The following is a 24171-nucleotide window of genomic DNA, read 5'->3' as shown; positions in this document are numbered from 1 at the left end:
TATCTGGTTTTATGTGGAGGTCCTTGATCCACTTGAGCTTTGTGCAAGTATGGATCTATTTTCATTCTTCTACATGCAGATCACCATTTAGACCAGCATCATTTTTAAAGATGCTTTCTTTTTCCCAATGTATGGTTTTGGCTTCTTTGTCAAAGATCAAGTGTCCACATGTGTATGGGTTTATTTCTGTGTCTTCAGTTCTGTTCCATTGATCTGCCTCTCTGTCTCTGTATAAATACCATGCAGTTTTTAAATCACTATTGCTCTGTAGTATACATTTAGGTCAGGGATGGTGATTACCCCAGAAGTTATTGTAGTTTTTTATCTGGGGACATTTGTTCACATCTTCCCCAGGAATAGTGTCTCAAAATTGCTCCATCATACATGATTTGCATGGTGCTGGGGCTGGAACACAGGGTTTTGGCATTCGAGACATTCTACAAACTGAATTACATCTTCAGCCAATCCCAAAGCTGCCAATTTCCTTTTTGTTTGTTTTTGAAACAGGGTCCCCTACAGCTCAGTTTCAACTTGAACTTGCATGTGTCTCCCAAAATGACCTTGAATTAACACCTTACTAGAGTTAATGGTGGAAGAGTTGGCTTTGGGTGCCAGGTTGTGGAAGGTGGAGATAGCCAACTCCTGCTGCCCTCATGTCTGAGGATTTTGGGATTGAAACTGCCTTGATCCTTTCTCCATGACTCTTGGCCATTGCAATCTTGAAATCTAGTCTAACTAAATTGATAGGCCTGCCACCCCCAGTGTTCTGTGAGAGACACTGCTCAAAAAATAATAGTGGGCCAGTGAGATGGCTCATGCTGCCAAACATGACAACAGAGTTTGATCCTGGGCATTGAGCCTCAGGAAGTTGAGCCTCAGCATTAATCTCTTATCTTCCTGACTGAATGAAATGTGACCAGCTGCCCTAAGCTCTGGCCTCTCATGCCTTCTCTACCACAATGGTCTTCACCCTCAAATGGTAAACCAAAGTACTTCTTTCTGCCTTAACTTGCCTTTGTCTGAGTATTTTATCACAGCAACAGGAAACTAACTAAGACAAAGAGACTCTCCTTGAATGACAACTGAACCTATTAAGTCCAGGGACAGATGTGGACTAGAGTCATCTGAGAAATATATCAGAGGGTCACGAACTTTACCAGTGGCTCTGAAGGCAGCCTATGTAGCTTCAGCTAGCACCTCTCATAGCGATATGGCTTGCTACTATGGCATCCTAAATAGACTGCAAACAGAATGGTCAGCAAGCATCAGATCCCACAAGCTGACAGACAGGAATCTCTATAGCATTGGCACAGCCAATCTGTGAGGTGCACAACACCTCATCTGTCCAGGCCAGATGGCGAACAGAAAGAGCATGCTCAGCCAATTGATTATCATGACGCTTAGAGGGTTCTCTGAAAGAAGCAGGAGACAGCATTCTTTAATGTACCTTTGCTGAAATTCCTTTCCACCACAAGACATAAGCAGGGTCTATGCTTCCTCCTAAGATCCCAGTGGCACTATGGGTGTGGGTATTCTTCCCCCAACAGACCTTACTCCAAAAGCCTTAATTCAGCATGCTTGAGGGCTTCCCTACAGTAGTATAGCTAGAGCCTCTGGGCACTCTTCTCTAGCCTATCTATCCTAGCCTCTCCTCCAAGACACCTGCAGTAAAGGGAACGGTGCATACAGCAGGTGGTGGGGAGCACCACCTGCTCTCAGGTAAGGGCACTCAGGTGAGGGTCTATGACCCTTCCTATATCTCCACTGGGGGATGTAAACAGTCAACAAGCCCAGCTGGGATGATCCTTTTGTAAGAGGGCAAGGCTGAGCTCCTCAAGATGGTGGCTGCTTGGCTCAGAAGATAGTCACTCACATATGCATGAAAAATTTCCTGGAGGTTATTGTCTTTATCAAAGTATAACTTTGGGGCTATGAAAAGACCAAGCACCTTTAAGGCGCGCTTGCTGCCAAGCCTGACAACCCGAACCCAATTCCTGGGACCCAAATGGTGGAAAGAAAGAAATGACTTTTCCTCTGCCTTCCACAAGCATGCCATGGAACACAAATACATAAATAAATGTAATTTAAAGTATTTTCATATTTACATATGACTACAATAAGTACAAAATACTACATATTTACATATAACTACAATAAGCTGACTTCTTTCGAGAAAACATGGTGACGAGAAAGCAATGAGGTAACCTATTCAATATGCTAAAAGAAAAAAAGATGGGGCTGGAGAGATGGCTCAGCAGGTAAGAACACTGACTGCTCTTCTGAAGGTCATGAGTTCAAAACCCAGCAATCACATGGTGGCTCACAAACCACCTGTAATGAGGTCTGATGCCCTCTTCTGGTGTGTCTGAAGACAGTTACAGTGTACTTAGATATAATAATAAGTAAATCTTTGGGCCAGAGCGAGCAGGGATTGAGTGAGCGGGGCTGAGCGAGGCCGACCAGAGTGAGCAGAGGTCCTAAAAATGTCAATTCCCAACAACCAGATGAAGGCTCACAACTATCTGTATAGCTACATTGTGTACTCATATACATAAAATAAATAAATAAATCTTAAAAAAAGAAAAGAAAAAAGGTATCAGTCAGCAAAACTATATTTCCTACCATGAGAAGAAATTTCTTGAAATGAACTTTGTTTTTATATATGTCTTAATTAATGGATCAACTAATTTGTGGGTGTTATGCACATGCCACATCGAATGTGTGGAATTCAGAAGACAAATAGATTCTCTCCTTGTAGGTCCTAGGGACCAAATTCATTACCAGATTTGGCAGCAAGTACCTTCACCCTCTGAATTAATTCACTGGCACCTTTTTGTGCTTTTCTTGGTTTTGTTTTGTATTTTTTCTCTGTGTGGCCATGGCTGTTCTGGACTCTCTCTGGAGACAAGGTTGGCCTCAAACTCACAGAAATCTGCCTGTCTCTGCCTCCTGAGTGCTGGAATTAAAGGCATGTGCCACCATGCCCAGCCTGCCTTTTTGCACTTTTTATATGAATTGAATAAAACAAATGACTGCAGATTCATAACTGTTCCGTCGCTATGAACTGCCTAAAACAGGGAACATGCCTCTATCTGCTCAACCATTTTGCCAGCTCCTAGATGAACTTTGTAAACATGACGTTCAATAAAAGAAGCCATGCACAGATCACATCCTGTATAAACCTGAGACAGATGGAAAAGGTCTGGATCTACTCATGGGGCACACTTTATTTTTCTGCTGCATCCAGTTGGAATTCAGCTCTCGGGGACTGCTTCAACACAGTCTAAATTTGACAATTCTAACTCACAGCTATCTCTGAATGAATAATAGACTTCAAAGAGCTGGTAGAATCTTCAAAGAGAACCTCCTTATCTTAGTTGCCTTTCCCATCGTTGTGATAAAATACTTTGACCAAGGCAATGTAAGAGAAAGGGGGTGACTTTGGTTCACAGTTCAAGGGTACAAGCATTATGGAGAGGAAGGCGTGGCAGCAGGAGTTGCACTCACAGTCCAGAAGCTGCAAGAATGATGCTGGCACTCAGTTTGCGTTCTCCTTCTTTATTAAATTCAGGTTCTCTGCTGCCCAGTTAAGACAGGCCTTCCCACCTTCATCAACCTAATCTAGGTAATCCTTCACAGGTGTTCCAGGGGTTGTCTCCTAGGTGATTCTAGATCCTGCCAAGTTGGCATTATTAATACCACCTACACTCCCCCACCCAGGGACAATGCACAAGTCAGTCCATGTATTTTTTGTCCTGTTTGAGAAGCAGTGCTCCCATTTGTCCAGTTTGTGCACTGCACCCCCTAATGCTGCCATGTAAGTGTGAGCAAAGCCTCTCTTAGATAGGCCTTGTTTTCTGCGTATTTGTGATTTCTATCTCTGGGAGAGCAGATGGAGCTGCTGGCAACATCACATCCTGCTGGCCTCAGCTACTTGGAGAGCAGTGAGGAAAGCTGATAACTCTGAGAGCTTTCTGCATTCGAAGCTCAGAGCTGTGAACAAAAAGGGAGCTATGTTTCACCTTTTTGAAATTTGAAAAATTACATATAATTATTTACTCTGTACATGTGCCACAGAAAGCACATGGAGGTCAGAAGACATCTCAGGGAAGTCCATTTTCTCCTTAGACAGAATGGTTCCTGGGAACTTAACTCAGGTCATAAGTTTTGGCAGCAAGTTCCTTTATCCACAGAGCCATCTCACAGATTCCTGTTTGCACTTTTTCTTTGAGTGGAGTAAAACAAATTTTAGTGGATTTGTAACAATTTCCTTGACATAAATTGTCCAGATTAGGAAAAGAGAGAGAGAGAGACAGAGAGAGAGAGAGAGAGAGAGAGAGAGAGACAGAGAGAGAGAGAGAGACAGAGAGAGAGACAGAGAGAGAGACAGAGAGAGACAGAGAGAGACAGAGAGAGACAGAGAGAGACACACAGAGAGAGACAGAGAGAGAAAGAGAGAAAGAGGGAGAGAGAGAGAGAGACAGAGAGAGAGGCAGACAGACAGACAGAGAGAGGGGGGATTCCATTTCCTGGGACCTGGGAAGAGGCAGTAATGAAGGAAGAGACCTTAGTGTATGGGGAGTTTTCTTTGGGGATGATGACAAAGACTTTGCAGATAGATAGATGCTGTTTGTGTGACAGTATGAATATCTCAGTGTCAATGGATTTTATACTATAAGTGATTAAAATAGTCAATGTTAGAATGCCACCAAGATGGCTCAGTGAGGATTGCCATCAAGCCTGACAACTTGAGTTTGATCTCCAGACCCACATGCTGAAAGGAGAGAACTGCCTTCCATAAGCTATCCTCTGACCTACTCTCTCTCTCTCTCTCTCTCTCTCTCTCTCTCTCTCTCTCTCTCTCTCACACACACACACACACAGACACACAAATAAATATTTTTTTTTAAAAAAATCTTTTTTTAAAGATTTTTTTATTCACTTAATGTATGTTAATACTGTTGTTGTCATCTTCAGACACACCAGAAGAGGGAATCAGATTGTTTATTACAGATGGTTGTGAGCCACCATGGGGTTGCTGGGAATTGAACTCAGGACCTCTGAAAGAGCAGTCAGTGCTCCTAACCATTGAGCCATCTCTCCAGCCCCTTAAAAAATTCTTTAGTCCTTTTTTACAGTCCAGACTTCACCTCCCTCCTGCTCTCCAACTGCTCCACACCCCATACCTCTTCCTACCCGCCTCCATCTCTAAGAAGATGTCCTTACCCCCACCCCCAAATCACAAAGCCTCCCTACTCCCTGGTTAGGTGAGTCTCTCGAGGGCTAGGTGCACTTTCTCTCACTGAGACCAGACCAGGCAGTCTTCTGCTGTATATGTGTCGGGTGCCTCATATCAGCTCGTGTATGCTGCCTGGTTGGTAGCTCAGTGTGTGAGAGACTTTGGGGGTCCAGGTCATTTGAGACTGCTGGTCTTCCCATGGGGCTTCCCTCCTCCTCAGCTTCTTCCAGCCTCTCCCCAATTCAACCACAGAAGTCCCAAGCTTTCATCCATTGATTGGGTGATAGTATCTGCATCTGACTCAGCTACTTGTTGGGCCTCTCAGAGGGCAGCCATGCCAGGCTCCTGTCTATAAGCATGCTACAGTATCAGTAACTGTGTTGGGCCTTGTGCCTCCCTTGATCTGGATTCCCATTTGGGCCTGTCACTGGACCTCCTTTTTCTCATGCTCTTCTCCATTTTTGTCCCTGCAGTTCCTTCAGACAGGAACAATTCTGGATCAGAGCTTTTGACTGTGGGATGGCAACCCCATCCCTCCACTTGATGTCCTGTCCCTCCACTGTAGGTAGACTCTACAAGTTCCCCCTTCTCACTGTAGGGAATTTCATTCAAGGTCCCTCCCTTTGAGTCCTGAGAGTCTCTCACCTCCCAGGTCTCCAGTACACTCTAAAGGCCCCCCACCACCTCCTTCTTCCCAAGGTTGCCTCTTTCTATTCTTTCTACTGGCCTTCAGGGCTTCAGTCCTTTTTTCTCACCCCCCAACACCTGATCATGTTCCCCCTTCCGCTCCCTGTACCTTCTCCTACCCAGGTCCCTCCTTCTTCCCCTAGGACTGCTTTTTTCTCCCTCCCAAGTGGGATTGAGGCATCCTCACTTGTGTCCTTCAGCTTGTTAACCTTCTTGAGTCTTGTAAGTTGTGTCCTGGGTATTCTGTACTTTTTTGGCTAATGTCCACTTATTAGTGAGTACATACCATGCATGTCCTTTTGAGTCTGTGTTACCTCACTCAGGATGATATTTTCTAGTTCCACCCATTTGCCTGCAAAACTCATGATGTCCTTCCTCATTCATAATAGCTGAGTAGTATTCCATGGTGTAAATGACCCACATTTTAACTAAGAGGAACACACCTGTGGTTGGAAAAATTTTCCCAGTTTCTGACTCATTTCTAGGAGGGCATGTACATGGCAAGAGGTGAGTGGAACATCTTAATAGAAATGTGGTGGGAAGGACTTTGGATAGGATTTGAGATTGTGTTTGGTATTTTGGGGAAGGGTTCTAGATGCCATTTGGAAGAGGAGTAATGTGTGCTTAATATTCTAATAAATCATATAGTTTGTCTTAGGGTTTAACTGCTGTGATAAAGCACCATGGTTCAAGACAACTTGGGGAGGAAATGGTTTATTCCAGTTTACAGCTAGTAATCCACTATCCAGGGAAGTAGGGTGGGAACTAACAGGAACCTGAAGCAGAAACTGTGAAGAAGTGCTGCTTACTAGCTCGTTCCCATGGCTTGCTCAGCCTGCTTTTCTTTACATGCCTGTAGGCCATCGCTACCCACAACAGGCTGGACCCTTCCACATCAATCATAAATCAAGAAAAAGCCCTAAAGACTGGAGTTACAGGCTCAAGTTGTCTGATTCCCAAGATATCAAAAGGCTGTCTCCTCCAGCTGTATATTGAGTACATCCTAGCTGTACTCAATATGTGCCCCTCTTCCCCAACATCCTCAGAATTGCACATTCCTCCCCTAAAGTTCCCTCATTTCTCCCTGATAGCCAGGAAGAATAGACAACTTGCCTATATGAAAACTTTCTCTTCCTCTGGGCCCTAGAGGAAGGGATTCCCCACTCTGCCTCATAGGCCTGAACTTCATCAAAGTCATTCATCATTCAGCTTGCAAACCGAATCCAAGAACACTTCAAAAAGACCATTCACCACGATCAAGTAGGCTTTATCCCAGAGATGTAAGGATGGTTCAACAAATGAAAACCAGTCAATGCAATCCACTATATAAGCAAACTGAAAGATAAAAGAAAGATAGCCTCATCAGATGCCAAAAAGCCTTTGATAAAATCCAACACCCCTTTATGATAAAAGTCTTAGAGAGAATAGGGATTCAAGGGACATACCTAAACATAATAAAGGAAATTTATAGCAAACTTATAGACAACATCAAGTGAAATGGAGAGAAACTCAAGGCAATTCCACTAAAATCAGGGACATGATAAGGCTGTCCACTCTCTCCATATCTATTCAATATAGTACTTGAAGTTCTAGCTAGAGCAATAAGACAACTGAAGGAGATTAAGGAGATACAGAATGGAAAGGAAAGAATAAAAACACAGAAGTATCGCTATTTACAGATGATATGATATTATAAATAAGTTACCCCTAAAATTCTACCAGGGAACTCCTACAGCCGAAGAACACTTTCAAGGATGTGGCTGGATACAAGATTAACTAGAAAATATCAGTAGCTCATCTACATACAAATGCCAAACCAAAATGAGAAAGAAATGACAGAAACAACACCCTTCACAATAGCTGCAAACAATATAAAATATTTGGGGGCAACTAACTAAGCAATTTAAAGACTTTTATGAAAAAATTCAAGTTTTGAAGAAAGAAATTATGAAAAAATTAGAAGATAGAAAGGTCTCCCATGCTCATGGATTGGTAGAATTAACATAGTAAAAATGGTCATTCTATCAAAAGCATTCTACCGTTTCAACACAATGCCCATTAAAATTCTAACACAATTCTTCACAGACCTTGAAAGGAAAATACTTAATTTCATATGGAAAAAAAAACCCCAGGATATCTAAAACAATCCTGTATAATAATATAAAACTTTCTGGTATCACCATCCCTGATTTTAAATTGAACTACCAAGCTATGATAATAAAAAACTGTGTGGTATTGGCGTGAAAACAGACAGGTTGATCAATGGCATCAAACTGAAGATGCAGACATAAATCCACATACCCCTATGGACACCTAATTTTTGATAATGAAGACAGAAATACATAATTGAAAAAAGAAAGCATCTTTAACAAATTGTGCTGGCTTAATATTACATTGGTCTGCAGAAGAATGAAAATAAACCCACATTTATCACCCTGCACAATACTCAAGTCTAAGTGAATCAAAGACCACAACATAAAACCAGACACACTTAACCTGCTAGAAGAGAAAGTAAGGAATAGCTTTGACCATATTTGCCAAGGGCCATGCAAGAGGAACAACAATGGCTTTAGAACTCATGGAATGTAGCCCATAGGTTACCACAGCCACATGGGTGAGCATTGGTGTGTCATCACCCAGAGGACTATGTGTCCTAATGACTTTATGCTGTTATGAAGTTCTGCTTTGCTTGCTGTCCTCACATTCCTCTTAATCTAAGAATTATATGAACACTCCAAGGGGCTTCAGGTCCCTCATGGGGCAGTATTCACAATATTAATGCTTGATCTCTTTCAGGCATTGCTGCTGGAGCAGATTATGATTCTATCACCACCCTAGAGAAGAACTTAGAGATGTAGATTGTCAGCAAAGACCATCACCCTTAGAAAACATTTGGAAAAATAAAGTTGTTAGTGAAGCTAGGTTGAGACGATTTTTACTACTGGCTCTCATGTAAATAATCTTAGGGAACAATATGAAGTTTAGAAAGGCACACTTATTACTTAAGCTAGGGACCTTTTATGGTCGGGGAACAAGAATAATGACAACACTGGTTGTAATGACTTTCACTGAGGCTGGACTGGTGATAATTGGTTTCTTATACCCATATTTTCCCTCTGCTTCCTGATATGATTTATGAAAAATTGCTGATGAGTAGATATACATTTTGAGGATATAAGTTAGATATGACTGATTTTTTTAATAAAAGTTTAGATTTGTGACTCCTTTAAGATTTTTACAAGATTACTTTTAAAGATTAATAATGAAGTAATTATTTCTTTCTTTGTAACTGCAAACTGCTGCCTGCCAGTAAGAGAAACTAGCTAAGAAAAACTACTTTTGCTTGCTTACACTTTGTTAATGCATAACAAGTTCCTTGGTTATGAATGTATGTGGGTTTTTGAGAATAATTTGTTTTCTTTACCTTTAGTGCTATTTCTTGTAAAGGTAGCGGAAAACACACTGTTTTTCATAATCATTCACTAGAAGAAAACTAAAATATAATCACATTATAGTTGTATACTGCTTGAAAGATTTTTGCTGGGATAAATAAGCTATGGAAGAAAGAATAAAGAATGGTGTGGTGTGGCTGGACCATTGTTTTTTCCCACCTATCAACTGTGTGTGTGTGTGTGTGTGTGTGTGTGTGTGTGTGTGTGTGTGTGTGTATACATGCAAATTTTCTCTCTCTCCTTGCATTTCTTGACAACCCTAAGTACTTAAAAGAGTTCATAGTTTTTCCACTGGCCACAGAGAGTTCACGCTCCAGTAAATTAATCTTTGTTCCCTCAGAACAGAGTCTGCTGAGTTACTTCTCTAATTGCTGGCTGCCCTTGGATGCGGCTCTTGTAGGTATCTGGATCCACCCAGTCAATGACTCTAAGCACTGACTTACAATAGCTGCCTGCCTCAGTATACCCACTACATGGATGCCAAAGTCAGTAGTTGACACACATTGGCATAGGAGACAATTTCCTGAACAGAACACTGATAGTCTGTGCACCAAGATTGCCAATTAATAAATGGAACCTCATGAAACTGAAAAGCTTCTGTAAGGTGATGGAAACCTCTAATAGGACAGAATAGCAGCCTATAAAATGGAAAAAGAATTTCATCAACTTCACATCTGATAGAGGGCTAACATCCAAAATATATAAATAACTCAAGAAACTAGACATCAACAAACCAAACAATCCATTTAAAAAAACAAGGTACAGAGTTAAACAGAGAGTTCTCCTTAGAGGAGTCTGAAATGGAACAGAAACACTTAAAGCAATGTTCAACACCCTTAACTAACAAGGAAATGCAAATTAAAACTAATTTGAGATTCCATTTTACACATGTCATAATGGCTAAGATCAACAACACAAATGGCATGCTGGAGAAGATGTGGAGCAAGGGAGTACAAACTTGTATATCCACTAAAAAAATCAATATGGTGATTCCTTAGAAAATTGGGACTTGAGCTATCTCAAGATTCAGCTATACTAGTCTTGGGCATAAACCCAAAAGACTCTTCATCCTATCACTAGGACACTTGCTCAACTATGTTCATAGCAGTTTTAGTTATAGTAGTCAGAAACTGGAAACAACCTATGTCCCTCAACCAAAGAATGGGTAAGGAAAACATGGCACATTACACAATGGAATATTACTCATATGTTAGAAAACTTAACACCATAAAACTTTCAGGCAAATGAATGGAACTAGAAAAAATCATCCTGAATGAGGTAACCCAGACCCAGAAAGACAAACATTATATGTATTCACTTATAAGTTGATATTAGCTGTTAAGTAAAGGATAATCATACTCCAATCCACAGATCCAGAGAAATTAGATAAAGAGGAGAATTCTTGGAGTGACACATGAATCCCCCTGGAAAGGGGAAATAGAATAGATTTTATGGGTGGACTGGGGCAGGTGGGGATAGGAACAGGAGGGATCAGAAACAGAAAGAAGGGATGGAGAGAAAGAGTATAGGGAGAGATGATTTGTATGAGAGGAGAAATAGGTGGGCATTTAGGGGGCAATATGGAAGCCTAGTGCAGCAGAAGCTTCCAGGAACCTATAAGGTTGATGCTAGTGAGGACTCCAGGTAATGAAGTATATGGAGCCTGAACTAGCTGTCTTCTATAACTGGGCTAGGCTCCCAGTGATGGAACTGGAACATCAGTACAACCACAAAATTTATTACCTACAACCCTACCTGCAGGAAGATACACTGGAGCAATGGTGGAGTTTGTAGGAGTGCCCAACCAATGACTAGTTTAACCACCACTGGCCCACACCATGAAAGGTAACCCATGCCCAACCCAGCCTAGATATCCCGGATCTGGAAGCTGAAAAGCTCAGAGACATTAAAGTAGAACTAAACATGATGGGCAGAAAAGTTAATGAAATGCTTCCTAATGATATTCTGCTATACTCACAGGATCAGTGTCTAGTCAAACCATCATTAGAGAGGCTTATTCCAGCAGCTGATGAGAACAAATACAGAGATCTGCAGCTAAACATTAAGCAGAGGTTAGGAGACTGTGCAGAAAAGGGGCAGGAAGGGTTGTAGGAGCCAGAGCCATCAAGGTCACCAGGAGTACACATCTTACAGAGTAAATTAAGTGTGGCTCATAGGGCTCACGGAGACTGAAGCAGCAATCATAGTCTTCACAGGTCTATACCAGGCCTTCTACATACATGCCATGGTTCTTTAACCTCAGGGTTTTGTTGGAATCCTAACAGTAGAGTGGGGGTGTCTTTGACTTTTTTGCCTGGCCATGGAGCCTATTTCCTTCTACTGGGTTGCCTCATCCAACCCTTGGTATGAGTGTTTATACCTAGTCTTTTTGCCTCATGATATGCTGAGTTTGGTTGATATCACTGGGAGGGAAATGGAGGAGTGGTAGATCTGAAGGGTATGCAGGAGGGGAAGGAAGGAGAGGCTGCAGTTGGGATGTATTATATGAGAGAAGAATTAAATAATTAAAAAAAAAAGCTTTGGCCCACAGAAGACACCTGAGAAGCCCCAGTATGATGAGCAAGTATGTGGTGGAGAGATTGAGAAAGAGAGAGAAGCAGAACAATTTGTGAGTTATGAAGAGAGGTGGTGAGGAATATCCTGATGTGAGTGGCCTTGATGGCCACCTGAGGCCATGATGGTGTCTTGTACCATGCTGCCACCAGGATCCTTTTCAGGGTCTGTGTCGATTTCTGTGACTCATGTTACCACCAAAGATCATGTGGAAGTTTCTGCTCTGGGCTTCTGCCTGGGGCCATGTTCCAGGGCTGTGCAGCTGGCCTCATCTAGGCAGCATGGGAAAACTGGTCCCAAGAGCATACAAGCAGGAGAGCTGGCCCCATCCCTCATCAGCTTCAGCACTCGGGAGAGCAGGTTCAGCCTCTCACCTGGGCAGCACAGTAGAGCGCTACCAAGTGGTGGGTGTGTGGTTGAATCAGCCCACAGGGCATGGGCCCAAGAAAGATGGCCTCACTTTTCACCTGAGCAGCATGGGTTAGCTGTCCTCAAGGGTGTGACAGCAGGTGAGCAAATCCTGCCCCTCAAAGGCTGCAGCACTTGGAAGAGTGGGCCATATACCTCACTCATACAGCACAGCAGAGCTGGCCCAGGTGGCATGGGTCAGGATGAGCCAGCCCAGAGGGAATGAGTGCAGGAGAGTGGGCCATAGCACTTGGGAGAGTGGGCCCTGCACCTCACCTAGAGAGGCAGCAGTAGAGCTAGCTTTGATGGCATAGGCAAGGGAGAGTTTGACTTTGAGGGAATGAGAGTGGGACACCAGCCCATTCTCTTGTGGGCTGTGCCACTGGGGTGACCTGGCACTGCCCCTCGCCAGAGCAGTGCTGGAGAGATGGCCCTGGTGGTATGAGTGTGGCAGAGCTGGCTCCAATAGTGTGAGTGAGGGAGAATCAGTCATGTCCTTTGCCAGCTGCTGCAGGCAGAAGTGCTGTCCTCACCCCTTACCTGGCAAAGCAGGAGAGCTGTTGGCTGGCCAACTCAGCTATCATCCAGGCTCAGATCCAAGACTATGAGTTGGTCCATGCCAATATCTACATCACCTATGATCTCCTGAAGTACATGAGGAGGACAATCCCATAGAACCAAAGCTGCAGGATCTCCATGATACAGGGCAACAACAGAATATCCAAAAGAAGTCTGGGTGAGGATCCAGTATTGATAGTGTAGCAGAAGCCAGAGGCCTCGAATCAGTCCGGTGACTCATTGTAATGAACATTTGGGCAAAGGGTATACTGTGTGACACACTGTGACAACTCTCATGGCAAGGTGATTTTATTTATTATTTGTATTCTTTATATTCATTTGTGAGGGAGGTTGCAAAGGCAAATGGCAGAAATGGAGGGGTGGGTAGATGAGTGGGATTGAGGTGCATGATGTGAAATCCACAAAGAATCAATAAAAAGTTTTTTTGTTTTTTTTTGTTTTTTAACAAAAGCTTTACAGGTAGGGAATATAGGAGATTCTCTCTTTTACCTCTGTAATTGTCACTGATACAATGCTGGAGTAATCAAACCAACCAATCACCCACCCAACCAAAAACAAACAAACAAACAAACAAAACAAAATCAACCAACCAACAAACCAAACAAACAACCAAACCAAACCAAACCAAAACCCAAAACCAACCAAACAAAAACAAAAAAGGGAAAAAACCAAATACTGAAGAGGCTATAATTAAAAATGTATTACTTTTTATTCCTCTATCAAGGCATCAAACATGAGATTTTTGTTTACTGTATTCAATAACTATTTAATCTTTTTAGTATATGACTAAATAACAGATCTTCTGTATGAATAATGTTGTTTAATAATGTTAAAACAAAATGTTTGTCCTTGAATGTTCTCAAAATTCATTGAGTCTATAAGCATCAGTGGTTTGATGTATACAAAATTTCTCCTAGTAATTTTGCCAATTTTACTTTTCACTTTATTTTTTTATTTTTATTAGATATTTTCTTTATTTACACATCATATGATATGTCCTTTCCCAATTTCCCCTCTGAAAAAAAGAAAAAAAAAAAAGAAAAGAAAAGAAAAAAAAAACCCTGTTCCCTCTCATCTCCCCACTCCTCCTGCTCAACAACCCACCTTCTCCCACTTCTTGGCCCTGGCATTCCCCTACACTGTGGCATAGAACCTTCACAGGACCAAAGGCCTCTCTTCCCATTGATGACCAATTAGGCCATCCTCTGCTATACAAATGCTGCTGGAGCCATTAGTTCCCCCATGTGTACTCTTTGGTTGGTGGTTTAGTCCCTGGGAGATCTGAGGGTACTAGTTAGTTCATATTGTTGTTCATCCTAAGGGGCTGCAAACCCTTCAGCTCCTTGGGTCCTTTCTTAGCTCTTTCATTGGGGACCCTGTACTTAGTCCAATGGATGGCTGTGAGCCTCTACTTCTCTATTAGTTGGGCACTGTCAGAACCTCTCAGGAGACAGCTATATCAGGCTTCTGTCAGCCAGCACTTGCTGGCATTCACAATAGTGTCTGGATTTGATGATTGAGTATGGGAAGGATTCCCAGGTAGAGCAGTCTCTGGATTGTCCTTCCTTCAGTCTCTGCTCCATAGTTTGTCTCTGCAACTCCTTTCATGGGTATTTTATTCTCCCTTTTAAGAAGGAATGAAGTATCCACACTTTGGTCTTCCTTCTTCTTGAGTTTCTTGTGGTTTGTGGATTGTATTTTGGGTATTCTGAGCTTCTGGGCTAATATCCACTTATCAGAGAGTGCATACCATGTATGTTCTTTTGCAATTGGGTTACCTCACTCAGGAGGATATTTTCCAGATCCATCCATTTACCTAAGAATTTTATAAATTCATTTTTTTTTGATACAGAGTTTCTCTGTGTAGTCCTGGCTGTCCTGGAACTCACTCTGTAGACCAGACTGGCCTCGAACTCAGAAATCTGCCTGCTTCTGCTCCCAAATGCTGGGATTAAAGATGTGCGCTACCACTGCCCAGCCATAAATTCATTGTTTTTAATAGCTGAGTAGTACTCCATTGTGTAGATGTACCACATTTTCTGTATCCATCTCTCTGTTGAGGGACATTTGTCCTTGCTATCTTTGTTAAATTTTAGTTACTTGGGCAAACTGAGTCTTACAAGAAACTGAAAGATTCATAATGTTTCCATGGGCTGCATTTATAGTTTGAAATTTTATTTTGGTACTAAAAGAGCCTCAATTAAAGTATTGTAGGTTTTTAAAAAATATTTTATTTATTATTATTATTATATCTAAGTACACTGTAGCTGTCTTCAGACATCCCATAAGAGGGCATCAGATCTCATTACCTATTGTTGTGAGCCACCACGTGGTTGCTGGTATTTAAACTCAGGATCTTTGAAAGAGCAGTCTGTGTTCTTACCTGCTGAGCCATCTCTCTAGCCCCATATTGTAGTTTTTTAAAAGGCTATAATTAGGGCATGCCAGTTAATAACCAGTTACCTTATAAATAATCAAATTCTTTGACATGCTCAGAACTCTATTTTTAGTCTAAGAACAAATGTAATAAATACACTGACGAGGATAGCTGTATTTACCTTCTGTATACATTTTCATGGTTAAGCCTAAAACAAGTAACTGAAATCAAGTAAAGTTTATTTAAAGGTAGATGTACTTAATAGATAGCCGTCAAAATCTTTTCAAAGATCTGCTGAGTATAGCGTTTAAAGTGATTAGTGAAAAAGGCTTCCCGTATTAGGCAAAAATTCGAGCTTCTAGAGGCAGCCCTAAGGTCTCCTCCAAAGAAGATGACTCCACCTGGATTGTGGTAATGCTAACCACTGGGAGAACCTCCCCATGCTTTGCCTGCCACCAGGACCCTCCTGAGACTGGACAAGCAGGGTACTGGAAAATTGATTGCTTCTCTTTGCCTCATGAAGCTAGGCCAACCTCTGAACTTCCTTATTCACAGGGAAGTCTCTCAGATCCTGTGGGTCTGGCAGCTGAAGGTTATGTCGCCCTGTGAGGCAGTCAGAGAGTTAAAGCTTCCCTGTGTGACTGCTAGAGACTGAAGCCAATCTACTTCCATGCGATTGTAGAGATTGCCTAAGGTAACTTTCCAGGTAGCTGGTAAGTCTCTGTCATTTACTGATACAGAGGCCATTTGGTGTATACTTCTTGCTTAAATTTATCTTTCTCTGATCTCTGATAATGTTGATGGCTAACTGGAGGCTTATCTGTTTAGCAGCAGCTGCCTGGTCAATGTATTTCATATCTGAAAACCACACTTTACTTTTTCTAGAGCTGTTGTGTTTCCTGGTGAGAAAGGTGAACTCACAAAATATGTTTTACTATTCCTCTGTTTAAAAGAACGTACTTTGCAGTAACTGCTCTCAGTAACCTATCATTTATGTCTCATTGTAAATGAGTGGAAAATGGTTTGAGGTTTGTGTAAATTGTAAGGACTGGAGAAAAATAATTTTAATAATAATAATAAAGCTTAAAGATGATATACGATGTTAAGACTTCAAAGGTTCAGAGTTTTAACATATTAATCAATGGAATTCTGATAAGCTTTTAATCTGTTTCTGGTAAAGTACTGACTACTATTATAGTCACAAATGCAAACTTTGAAATTTCCTTTGTTTTCTAAGTATAGACTAAAAGTTATTCCTCATTGTGCTAAAAAAATCTCTGTTCAATCTATTCATTGATATATTTCAATCCTGGTCTAAGGAAAATCTGTTAATGCTTTTAAATCAAAATCATCTTTTAGGGGGTCCCAAAGCTTTTGCTATGACTGTAAACAGTGGTAATGCTAGTATACCTGAATCTTTTATCTCTTTTTTGTAAACTTTAAATTAATGTAAGCTTGGCTTCACTTGTCACAGGTCAAATAGACTCTAGATAAATATGCCCATCAATCAAAAACCTAAATTTCTCTACCTACTGCTTATTCCTTAAAGAGAAGTTATAAGTGTAAGATTTTCCTTTAAGGTTCTAAACTTCTGTCTCTAGTCTATATCTGTCCCAGCAGATCTCTACTCAGCTTACAGACACCATCCTTGAATCAGCTTTGGACTACAAACTGCTGTAAATGGCCACAAACCTTGGACTTGCAGAAAGCTGATGTGCCAGTGTGATTGCCCCCTATCTCTTCAGCTTGGTCAGCAAACCAGATGCTTCTGATGAATGCCCCTTTCCCCCAGCCTGAACACCCACCCCTTGGCCTTTGAATAGCATTCTAGCCCTCATGGGCCCTGACAACAATGTCCCAATTTCAGCTGAGAAGAAGTTGCAGAAGAGATTATATCACCCCTTATCTTCAACAAATGGCTAGAATGTTATGTCTAAAGGAAACTAGGACCCTGTTGGAAGGTACCATACCTTGTTATCCTGACTATCCCTGTCAAAATACCATCAAAAGAATGACACATGGTGAACAACACCTTAGGGGAACTGTGAGAGAGGCTCTAGGAAAAAAGACCAAGGGTCTTTTATCTCAGGTGCATTTTATTTTCTGGATTGTTTTTGCACTTGATTCCCACTTAAGAGTAAGTATGAACTTGCCATAAATGTCTCACAGCTCCTATCTGCCGCTTCATCAGGTGGACATTCCTTCCTTTGCCTTTAGGTTGAAATGGGTTTGCACATGATGATAAGTTACATCCCTGCTTAGCTCTTTGGCATGTGCATCAAGTCCCAAAATTTTGCATCTTAGCATTTCTATTTCCCAGGATGTTTGTATATGACAATCTTGCAGGGAGAGAACGCTTGTGTTCCTAAATCTTTCCAGCTCCTTGGGGCACAGAGAAATATGCAATTCCTCTCCTTATACTCCTCATAGTAAGTTCAGGATTGGGAACAGTTGGAACTGCTCTCGGGGCAGCAGGCACAGCGATGGCTGACGTCAACTGCAAAAACTTAGGACATCAAATAACCCAGGACTTATTTGCATTAGGAAAGTCTATTGCAAAATTACAACAGGTTGGCTCATTAGCTGAGGTAGTCTTTACAACACGGTAGGGTGTTTGATATGCTTCATATAAAACAAGGAGGTTATTGTATAATCTTGGGGAAACTTGCTGTTCCTATGCAAACCACTCAGGAATTATCAAGGATCATTTGGCCAGAATTAAAAAATGCCTAACATAGGGGCAAAAAGCCCTATGAGGAGGAAATGAGTGGGTCTAATTTTCTTTCTCTGGGTGTTCGGGGCTAAAAGTAACTCGGACAGCAGCCATTGTATCACCCTCAGCTCTTCTGCTCCTATTGATTACATTTGGTCTCTGCAACATTAATGCTTCAACCGGACACATAAATTCCTGATAGGAGTTGTGAGGCTAATGATAATTAAGTCCCCAATATGAGCAGGTACCGACCACAGAGTCAAGCATTTGAATCAGGCTATAATTCAAGTATAATGTTATGTTGATGGATAACCTTATGTTTAAAAGTTTAAGATCTCTGTGCTTGAGAGAACTATAAAGCAAAATTAGACCTCCAAATGTTAAGCTCTGTTAAGTTTTTTTTCCTGCTGTTTCCACACCTGTAAACAAGCTTGCTTTTCACTGAGGACCTTCTGCCTGAAGCAGAACAAACTGTATTAACTTTGTGTTCTTTGCCTTTATAAACTGCCAACTGAGGCACATGCTGTATTTAGGAATTCTGAATTCAGGGTGGGGATAGACCTGGTGCCAGTATCTGAATATATAACAGGTCTTTAAGCTTCCCCTTCTTAAAATTTATTAATGGTCAGACTGATGAATATCTGAATGACTCCCAGACCCATAATACAGACATACTGACATATACTGTTATAATTCCTAATCAAGAGCATTCTGGGCAAAGCTGTGTCCCCTTGGGTGAAGTTTCTAAGTAAAAGAACAAATAGCAAAAGATACAAATTATGTCATCAAACTGGGGCCTTAAAAACAGAACACCCCCACCTCCAGACTGCGGAAGATGAAGAAGGCAGCTGGAGTTCCCAATTGAGCTTTACCTTCATGGCTGAATTTCTGGCTTCTCTCTCCCTATGCAGGCACTTTTATACCATGGGTTAAACAACAGTGACCTATGCTGGAAATGGGTGACCTTCCAGCTCTTCTCAAGGACAATGAGTTTTTACTTGAGCTGTTTTCTATTCTTTTTTTTCCTCTTTGTCACAGTGTTAAGGGGTAAACTCATCCTCCAATGAAAGGCCTTGAAGGACACTTGCTACAAACCTGCTTGAGTCTGAACTGAGAATCTGAATTGGAACCACTTCCAGAACCTGCTTCTCATTGAACTCAAACAATACATAAACAATTTAAGGGCTGACTGTAAGATGGATTATGCAGACCAAGAAGAGAGAGATGAGTGCTAAATTTCAGGTGGCTTGCTCCTCTCCTTTTCATTCATTCACAGGATGGTGCCACCTACATTGCAGGTGGATCTTCTCTGGATCCCACACAGACACCTGAGAAGTTTACTTTAGCAATAATTGAATCAAACTGACAATTAAAATTAGCCTCCACACCTCTCTGCTGATAATTTCTCTGTGATGGTACAATCTCCCCATACTTTTCCTTAATTGCTAGACAACAATTTCAGTTCTTTAGTATTAAAATAGCTGATTCAAAGTTGGCTAGTGTGGTGTTTTCAATGATAATGGCTCCCATAGGTTCATGTATTAGCATGCTTAGATCCCAACTGATAACTCACTTGGAAAGATTAAGTAGTAAGACCTTATTGGATGAGGTGTGTCACTGAGGGTATGTTTTGAGGTTTCAAAGGCCTACACCAGGCTCAGTGTCCTTCTTTGCCTGCCATGTGTATATCAGGATGTAGCTCTTGGCTACTGCTCCAGCACTATCCATGCTTTCATGATCCTGCCATGACAGAGACTTAACCTTCTGAAATGTAGACAATCCCACAATTAAATGCTTTTTTTTTTTTTTTAAATAAGTGTTACCTTGCTCATTGAAAGGACCAGTATTGGCTCAGGACTCCCAAGACCAAGTTTTCAGCACAAAGGAGATTTATTTGTTCCAGAGGGACAGAGGGCAGGAAATAAGAGATAAAGACAGGAGCTAGAGGACAAGAGAGAAGGGGAAAGGAACAGGGAAGGGGAAAGGGGTAATTTGTCCTTGAGGACAAAAGGCTGACTCTGGATAGAGAGAAAGCAGACTTGGTCCATAGAAAAATGGAGGTTTATAAAGGTAAAAGAGAAACCTGTGTTAGGATGAGGTGTTTAATTTTATTTGGGAATGTTAATTAGATGAGCCAAAGGGGGTTTCTGATTGCTGGATTTCAGTACTTTAATAACTGAACATTGGTAGTCTGCCCTAGGAGGGGGATATGGCCAAATAAAGGATTAGACCTTGGTGGCTAACTTTAGAAATGTAATCTAATGGCTTTTACCAAGGGGAAGTCTACCAGAGCCATGTTTGCCACCCTTGAGCTTGTTAGAGTCTCTTCACAGCAATACAACAGTGACTAAGACAGCTAGTAAGTCCAACATCTGGGCTCTCTCAAAGAAATTTGCTATGTAAAATTTCCTGTATATGAATAATATTTGTTCCTTTACATATGTCAATTTTTGCTGGGTTTCAAACCATAAAGTGTAGCAATTATGGAAATCAAATGATCTTTCCTCTCCAGAGTATTGTTGCCACTATTTTGCTACAATATTACTACTGTTTCTTGTTTAATGTCTTTTCTAAATGAATTCTGTAAAATCTGCATTCTATGACAAATAGAACCACTTAAGTCTTAGTGCTCAGCTCATGATTGGGCAAGTATTTCCTTGAGTACTATTGTGTAGCACTTTGCTCTGAATTGCAACATTTCCTGCTGGAAGGGCCACATCAAGACTCAGGATGTAAACAAAACTCATAAGTCTCAGAAAGCTCCTGAAATTTAACAGATTTACAAGGGTTGCATAAGAAGCAATAGTTGCTATGAAGAGGAGGCTCACTGAGAGGCCAGCTGCCTGGAAATTGTGCCTGGAGCTCCGGAAACGCTGCTTTCATGTGTCATATCTATACAAGGATGTGGTTTTCAGTGATAAATGTGCATTTGGGTTACCCACAGTCCTGTAAGTAACTCCTCACTCATTTTCCTTGTTAGAGTTAGCATCACTTGCCAACTTGACACAACTCTAGGGAAGAGGGAATCTTAACTGAAGAATTTTCCAGAGGAGATTGTTTTGTGACTGTGTTTATAGGCATTTGAATTGCAAATTGCCATAGAAGGGCACAACCCACTGTGGACAGATCACAATGAGTTTGCTTCCAGTTCTTGTCACAGGATGGAATCACTGGTTACTCTTGCTTCTGTGTACCTGGATACAAAGGCAGGCATTTTGACTTGGAAGTCGATGAATGTGCTTCTGATCTCTTCATGAATGAAGCTGTATGCCTCAATGAGATAGGAAGATACACGTGTATATCCTCAAGAATATTCTGGTGTGAACTTTGAATTGGAAATTGATGAATGTGGATCCCAGCCAGGTCTCCATGGTTCCATGTGTGAGGATGCTCTTAAGGCTTACTTCTGTCAATGTGCACCTGGCTTCACTGTGAACCCAACTCTGATGAATGCGCCAGTCAGCCATGTCTTCATGGAAGTCTATGTGTGGACTGAGGAAACAACAACCACTGTGTTTACATGGGTGGTGGATTCACAGGACAGACTGTGAGATTTTGATGCCTCTTCATTGGTCAAAGCTTTGTCACAATGATGTATCACATGAAAACACTGTTGACAGCTGTATTTGTCACTGCTGGCCGGATTCACAAGTGTCTTGTGTGACATGGACATACATGAATGCAATAGCAACCCCTGCCAGTTTGGGAGAAATGTGTCTGCAGAGGATCAATAGGGACATAGCGATGGCCTGCCTTCCTCCTTCAACTAACTTGGAGGAAGCAGGCTGTGTTTATATCTGTGAGCCTGGATTCACAGATGGCCTAGCATAACTGTCCTCTGAGAGACTCCACCCAGCAGCTGACTGAAATAGATGCAGAGACCCACAAAATCCACAGCCAAATGTTAGACTGTGCTTGGGAAGTCTTGTGGAAGAGTTGAGAGAAGTTCTAAGGAACTCAGAAGGGATAGGGAGTCCACAAGAAGACCAACAGAGTCTAACCTGGACCCCTGGGAGCTCCCAGAGGCCAAACTACTAACTAGAGAACATACAAGGGCTGGACCTAGGCGCCACAACCCCCAGCATATGTAGCTAATGTGCAGCTTGGTCTTCATATGGGTCCTCCAACAACTGGGGTGGGGGCTTACCCTGATTATGTTGCCTGACTGTGGACATGTTCCCCTAACTGGGGTGCTTTGTCTGGCCTCAGTGGGAGATGATGTGCCAAGTTCTGCATTGACTTGAGGTGCCAGGATGGATTGGTATCCAGAGGGTACCTCCCCCTATTCAAAGGTAAAGGAGAGGAATGATGTGGGGGACGATCATGTGATGTGGGGTACTGAGACAAGGGACCCGTGAATGGGATGTAAAGTAAATAAATAAATTAATAAATTAATGGAAAAAGTAACCTCAATAAACTCAATGTTCACTAAGCTGACCTTAGGTAGAATAATTTCTCTAGTGCCTTATCTCGGATAAGAAGAATTTTGTTTCCATCTCCCAAGGAGAAGTTGTACAACATGAATGATGACAAAGTCTCCTTCTCTTTGCCAAGGGCTCTCTATATCTTTTGGGGCATACCTTCTCTAAGGTTCTACCTTATATCACAATTCTGCATTACTCTCTATTGGTGCAGTGCCTCAAAATCAGCCAGAGATGAGAGTTTAGGGACCCTGTAGTTCCCAAGACAGCCAAGAATATGTCAGAACTTTTCAGAATCCCTAAGTATATTCCATTCTTCTCTTTTTCCATTTTCAATCTGTGACTAGAAAGAGTATGTACCAAAGACATATCTGCAAACCTGTATTTATTGTGGTGCTGTTCATGAGAGCTATTTCATGGGATTAACCTAGGTATACATCAAGAGAAGGATGGACAAAGAAAATGTAATGCATGCATTCATGCCTCTCTCTCTCTCTCTCTCTCTCTCTCTCTCTCTTTCTCTCTCTCTGTGTGTGTGTGTGTGTATGTGTGTGCGTGAGTATCCTGTTACAAGCAGAAAAATAGATAGAGTAATGAGAAATTGTGTTAAGGGAAATTAATCAGACATGGAAAGACAAGTGCCACATTTCTTTCTGACATGTAAAATCTAAAAAATAGACTCAAGAGCATGGAAAATGTCTCATTGATTAAAGATCTTGCTGCAGAACTATGAAGATTGGAGTTCAGATCATCAATGAGCTCTGCAGCCTGCTCTAATTCTACCCTTGAAAGGTAAAGATAAGAAATCCCCAGGGCAAGCTGGATAACTAAACTAATCATATCATTGAGCTCCGTGTTTGCCTGAGAGACCCTGTATCAATGAGTAAGTTAGAGAAATGATAGAAGATGAATCCTAACAATCTTAGACCTACACACACACACACACACACACACACACACACACACACACACACAAACATGCAAACACACACACACACAAAGTTGAAAAGAGAAAAATGGCTTGAAAATAGAATAGTGACTAAGACTAGAATAGACGAGAGTGGAGAAAAAGAAGGCTGGATATTATCAATGCACACTGTATGTATATATGGAAATATTGAACCCTATTGATATGTATAATTAATACATGTTAATTAAAAATGTATAAGGGGGCTGGAGAGATGGCTCAGCTATTAGGAGTGCTTGCTGCTCTTCCAGAGAATCTGAGTTTGGCTCCCAGTACCCATGTTGGACAACTTACAATCACCAGCCCTAGGAAATCCAATGCCCTCTTCTGGTCTCTGTGGGTACCACACTCTTGTGTGCATACATATAATTTTTTTTCTTTTTTTTATTAGATATTTTCTTTCTCCTTTCCCAGTTTCCCCTCCAAAAAACAAACAAAGAAACAAACAAAAATAACAATAACAAACCCTTGTTGCCTCCCCCTTCCCCGTGCCTGCCACCCTACCATCTCCCACTTATTGGCCCCGGCATTCCCCTACAATGGGGCACAGAACCTTCACAGGGCCGAGGTCCTCTCCTCCTATTGATGGTCAAATTTGCAATCCTCTACTATACACATGCTGTCAGAACCATCAGACACCTCCATGTGCAGTCCTTGGTTGGTGGTTGAGATTGTGGGAGCTCTGAGGTACTAGTTAGTTCATATTGTTGTTTGTCCTAAGGGGCTGCAAACTCCTCAGCTCCATAGGTCCTTT

This window comes from Mastomys coucha, unplaced genomic scaffold (genome assembly GCF_008632895.1).
Source record: "Mastomys coucha isolate ucsf_1 unplaced genomic scaffold, UCSF_Mcou_1 pScaffold22, whole genome shotgun sequence".
NCBI classification, from domain to species: Eukaryota; Metazoa; Chordata; class Mammalia; order Rodentia; family Muridae; genus Mastomys; species Mastomys coucha.
Note: the sequence above shows the minus strand (reverse complement) of the source record.